Source organism: Salvelinus fontinalis, chromosome 4 (assembly GCF_029448725.1).
Source record: "Salvelinus fontinalis isolate EN_2023a chromosome 4, ASM2944872v1, whole genome shotgun sequence".
In the NCBI taxonomy this organism is placed as follows: Eukaryota; Metazoa; Chordata; class Actinopteri; order Salmoniformes; family Salmonidae; genus Salvelinus; species Salvelinus fontinalis.
The window spans coordinates 74631672-74637671 of record NC_074668.1 but is presented as its reverse complement, the minus strand read 5'-3'; positions in this window follow the sequence as shown (position 1 = coordinate 74637671).

The window sequence follows — 6000 nt, the reverse complement described above, 5'->3', positions numbered from 1 at the left end:
CCAAAATGAGTTCTCCTATGGGGACAGCTGAAGAACCCTTTTGGAACCCTTTTTTTCTAAGAGTGTAGGGCCACAATCATATTTTGATAGACATTTACATTTACATTTAAGTCATTTAGCAGACGCTCTTATCCAGAGCGACTTACAAATTGGTGCATTCACCTAATGACATCCAGTGGAACAACCACTTTACAATAGTGCATCTAAATCTTTTAAGGGGGGGGGGGGGGGGCAGAAGGATTGCTTTATCCTATCCTAGGTATTCCTTGAAGAGGTGGGGTTTCAGGTGTCTCCGGAAGGTGGTGATTGACTCCGCTGTCCTGGCGTCGTGAGGGAGTTTGTTCCACCATTGGGGTGCCAGAGCAGCGAACAGTTTTGACTGGGCTGAGCGGGAACTGTACTTCCTCAGTGGTAGGGAGGCGAGCAGGCCAGAGGTGGATGAACGCAGTGCCCTTGTTTGGGTGTAGGGCCTGATCAGAGCCTGAAGGTACTGAGGTGCCGTTCCCCTCACAGCTCCGTAGGCAAGCACCATGGTCTTGTAGCGGATGCGAGCTTCAACTGGAAGCCAGTGGAGAGAGCGGAGGAGCGGGGTGACGTGAGAGAACTTGGGAAGGTTGAACACCAGACGGGCTGCGGCGTTCTGGATGAGTTGTAGGGGTTTGATGGCACAGGCAGGGAGCCCAGCCAACAGCGAGTTGCAGTAATCCAGACGGGAGATGACAAGTGCCTGGATTAGGACCTGCGCCGCTTCCTGTGTGAGGCAGGGTCGTACTCTGCGGATGTTGTAGAGCATGAACCTACAGGAACGGGCCACCGCCTTGATGTTAGTTGAGAACGACAGGGTGTTGTCCAGGATCACGCCAAGGTTCTTAGCGCTCTGGGAGGAGGACACAATGGAGTTGTCAACCGTGATGGCGAGATCATGGAACGGGCAGTCCTTCCCCGGGAGGAAGAGCAGCTCCGTCTTGCCGAGGTTCAGCTTGAGGTGGTGATCCGTCATCCACACTGATATGTCTGCCAGACATGCAGAGATGCGATTCGCCACCTGGTCATCAGAAGGGGGAAAGGAGAAGATTAGTTGTGTGTCGTCTGCATAGCAATGATAGGAGAGACCATGTGAGGTTATGACAGAGCCAAGTGACTTGGTGTATAGCGAGAATAGGAGAGGGCCTAGAACAGAGCCCTGGGGGACACCAGTGGTGAGAGCGCGTGGTGAGGAGACAGATTCTCGCCACGCCACCTGGTAGGAGCGACCTGTCAGGTAGGACGCAATCCAAGCGTGGGCCGCGCCGGAGATGCCCAACTCGGAGAGGGTGGAGAGGAGGATCTGATGGTTCACAGTATCGAAGGCAGCCGATAGGTCTAGAAGGATGAGAGCAGAGGAAAGAGAGTTAGCTTTAGCAGTGCGGAGCGCCTCCGTGATACAGAGAAGAGCAGTCTCAGTTGAGTGACTAGTCTTGAAACCTGACTGATTTGGATCAAGAAGGTCATTCTGAGAGAGATAGCAGGAGAGCTGGCCAAGGACGGCACGTTCAAGAGTTTTGGAGAGAAAAGAAAGAAGGGATACTGGTCTGTAGTTGTTGACATCGGAGGGATCGAGTGTAGGTTTCTTCAGAAGGGGTGCAACTCTCGCTCTCTTGAAGACGGAAGGGACGTAGCCAGCGGTCAGGGATGAGTTGATGAGCGAGGTGAGGTAAGGGAGAAGGTCTCCGGAAATGGTCTGGAGAAGAGAGGAGGGGATAGGGTCAAGCGGGCAGGTTGTTGGGCGGCCGGCCGTCACAAGACGCGAGATTTCATCTGGAGAGAGAGGAGAGAAAGAGGTCAAAGCACAGGGTAGACAAGTTTCCTTTCCAAATTCTGCAAATATGGACAACCAAATACTTCAAGAGTACTTATTTACCAAATACTTGATGCCGTCTCTACACATCAAAATAACAAAACTGTATATGCAATTTAAGATAGAAAGGACAATCAGATATTACTTCTCCATACACAGAAAACTCACAAAATAGTTTGTACTTTCAAAAATATAAACATTCGGATTGTTCAAGTTGATCAATTTAGCTATTTCAGACACCTTTTTTAAATGAACCTTCATTTAACTAGGCAAGTAAGTTAAGAACAAATTCTTATTTACAATGACGGCCTACCCCGGCCAAACCTAGACGACACTGGGCCAATTCTGCACCGCCCTATGGGACTCCCAATCACAGCCAGATGTGATGCAGCCTGGATTCAAACCAGGGACTGCAGTGACACCTCTTGCACTGAGATGCAGTGCCTTAGACAGCTGCGCCACTCGGGAGGGTTAAGGTTTGGGAGGTAAGGGTTAAGGTTTGGGATAGGCTTAAAACAAAAAAATAAAGAACTACTTTCTATTTCTGGATTCAAACTTGCAACCTTTGGAATCAGAGGCAGTTGCTTACACCCATCCACCATCCCAGTCCCCAATGCCCTAGCAAAATCAAAACCTTCTTGAAGGTAACAGCGCTCCCTGTTGCCCCTAGTGTCCGGTTACCACGTCATCTCCCGACATCCTCAGAGATGGATGGACGTCGAATACTGACTTGTATCACGGGTGACCTGGCTGGTATTTGTACAATGTTGGGTCTCACAGGGTTAATGAGCAACAGAGCCCAAAGGCCAACTCAGTAGGCTATAGAGGAGCCAGAGTTAAGTGCAGGCAATTGAATTTCGAATGTGAACAGTTCCAATCTCTCTACAGTTGAAGAGATTTACAAAAACCCTGCATCACAGTTGTGTGGGGTTGTTGAGATCGTAAGGGAGGATGGTAGGCTCCCTACTTGGCAGGGATGGCTCAAAGCTGTTTGCTTGGTGCTGATGCTGGGATAGAGCTAATGCCAGCAGAGAGCATCCAGTGTAAAACGTTTATTTAGGCTCAGGAGAAAATAAGTTAACTGATAAAAAATGCTGGATCAAAATAGATTTTAAGCTTGCAAGAGAAAAGCTTGATACTATTTTGTCTGTTTTCCATCCCTGATTATCAAGGACAGAATTCATTCCTACCTTCACAATCACTTTAGAAAAATAGCATTGTTAATTTCTATACTGCCGATAGAATGCTATTCTGCAGAGTGGTTTACAGCAGCTGGAAAGGTAACCAAAGTCTTAATGTATTTAAGTGTATGCAAGCAAAGAGTAATTTACTATTATGTAGTAAAATTTATGACTAGATTATGTTTCCAAAAGGTGCATTGAAGAACTTGACTTCAATTTGTCTGTAGGTGAATTTGTGTTCTGTTGACATGCTCTTGTTTTGTGGTTTATAAGGATTGTCATTACTGTGATATTTAACACTTGTACTGGACCCTCCTGAGGATGAAGTGGTGAAGTGGTGAATCTCAAATGGTTTTCTCCACCTTTCTTTTTTGGTAATATTTTTGGGTGATGTCTCTCATACACATAGTATGTCACCTTGTCTGATCTCTACATCTAATATATCTTTTTTTTTTGGACATGGGTTGAGAAACAGACTTACAGAAACACAGCCACCTACAAAGATAAACCGAACCAAGACACTCCACAGAGAAAAGTGTAATTAAGTAAAAGTAGAAGCTGAAAAACTACTGGAGAAAGAAGGGGGGTGACTGAAACAATAAAAAGCAACTCTCCACTCAAGAAGAAGTCTTAAGACTTAATTTTCTCTAATTAGTCAGGAGACAAAAGGATCACAGCTGTGACGCACTGCCTTGTGGGAGACGGCAGCATTGTAGGAGGGGAGTGCGTATGTTTGTGTGGGAGTCTGTGCTTATTTTCCTACTTACCAGTCATGGAAATAGCAAGCTGCAATCTGTCTTAAACTTCAGCATCTACCGCCCAAATCATGTTCTCTCTCGCACTCAGCTTTATCAATAGTAGCCTCCCTTAAAAGCCCAGCCAAACTCCCCTCAGCTGGAACATCATACAAATATACAAGACGCAACCTGACAATAAAGAACATAGGATCTAGGAAATTATGGGAATAAATGTTTCATTTTGTCATATTGATGTTTTTTAATAGCACAACTATAACTATAGCAGTTAGCAGTATTAATTTGATAATAGTAGGCCTGCCCCATTATTCTGCAGTAGAAAATCTGGCCATTGATAAAGTACTATAACAAATTTACCTCTCAATTAAGGAAGGCATTTTCCAATGGGTTGGCAGTAAACACTGAGTATACCAAATATTAGGAACACCTTCTGCTCTCAGAACAGCCTCAATTCGTTGGGGCATGGACTACAAGGTTCCACAGGGATGCCGGCCCATGTTGACTCCAAGGCTTTCCACAGTTATGTCAAGTTGGCTTGATGTCCTTTGGCTAGAGGACCATTCTTGATGCACACGGGAAACTGTTGATCTTAAAAAACCCAGCAGCGACGCAGTTCTTGACACAAACCCGTGCGCCTGGCACCTACTACCATACCACAGGAGGTTGGTGGCACCTTAATTGGGGAGAACAGGCTCGTGGTAATGACTGGAGCGGAATCAGTGGAATGTAATCAAATACATCAAACACATTTCTATATTCACCCTTTGAATGGCACACATACACAACTAATGTCTCAATTGTCTCAAGGCTTAGAAATCATTCTTTAATCTGACTCCTCCCCTTCATCTACAGTGATTGAAGTGAATATAACAGGTGACATCAATAAGGGATCATAGCTTTCACCTGGTCAGTTTATTTCCTGGAAAGAGCAGGTGTTCATAATGTTTCGTAAACTCAGTATAGGCTTTGGGTATTTATCTTATTAAATTAAAAGTGGTCTGACTTAAAGGGACATTGCGCAGTGACATTATGAAAGGATTTTAAAAATGTAATTTAAGTATAAGAAAACAGACTTAATAACTTCAAATTCTTTGATGCATTTAAACAGATGTCATCTTCAAAAGTCACAACACATAACATGTATTGTCTCTCTGGGAGGTAAGATAAGACAATGATACCAACATGATCCTAGATTCTACCTGCAGTTGCTAAGCAACATCCACCTACAATCTCTCAATCTGTCCCATTGGTCAGTGGGTAAAACGCAGTAGTCACCTCATTGGCTCAGAGGAAGTTAATAAACTTTAGTCAAGACCTGCCTCTCTTGGAGAAAAAAACACAATGAAGAGTTTCTTGTGAATGAGAGGTGTCAGTACTTGCGCAGTAGAGTGCTGATATTTGCATTGAGCAGCACGGTGCACAGACCTTTCAGGGGTGCTCAAAATTAAACGTTTTAAAATAACAACTTTATAATATAATATTCATAATCTTCCAACTCATTATATATGGCTGGCTAGTGTGGATATTTGAGTGGTGGTTAGCTAGTCCAGAATACCTGTGTTGCTGCTGCCCTGACACACATGTGCAACTTTCCCGACTGAAGAAGGGATGGAGTTGAGTCGGAGGGTAGTTGATTCAGGCTCTCTTCTTTGTCTTTTTGCCTCCATGCTGCGCGTATCAGCAAACCAGACCGAAATTGATGACGTAAATCCAGTGTTATCGTGTGTTAATTAAATGTTATGCTGCTGTGGTAGCTTGCTACACACACTTGACCGGTGACCGCATCTCAAGCAATGCACGTTTGGATACCGGCCGTGCGCAATCTCCATACAGGGCAGACTGGAAAACCGGCGCAACCCGGGCGCGCCGAACCCTGTACAGGTCAAACCTACAGGCTAACTTGACATAATGACTTGTCATTGGGTCAGTGGGTTCAGAACAGCTATACAAAAAAAATATGTATACAGTGCCTTCAGAAAGGACTCTCATCCCTTGACTTTTTCCAAAACACATGTTATAATCACAGCTGCTTTGTACAATATTTGCCCATTGTTCTTAAAAAAATGATTCAAACTCTGTCAAGTTGGTTGTTGACAATTGCTAGACAGACATTTTCAAGCCTTGCCATACATTTTCAAGCTAATTTAAGTCAAAACTAACTAGGCCACTCAGGAATATTCAATATTGTCTTGGTAAGCAACTCCTGTATATTTGGCCTTCTGTTTAA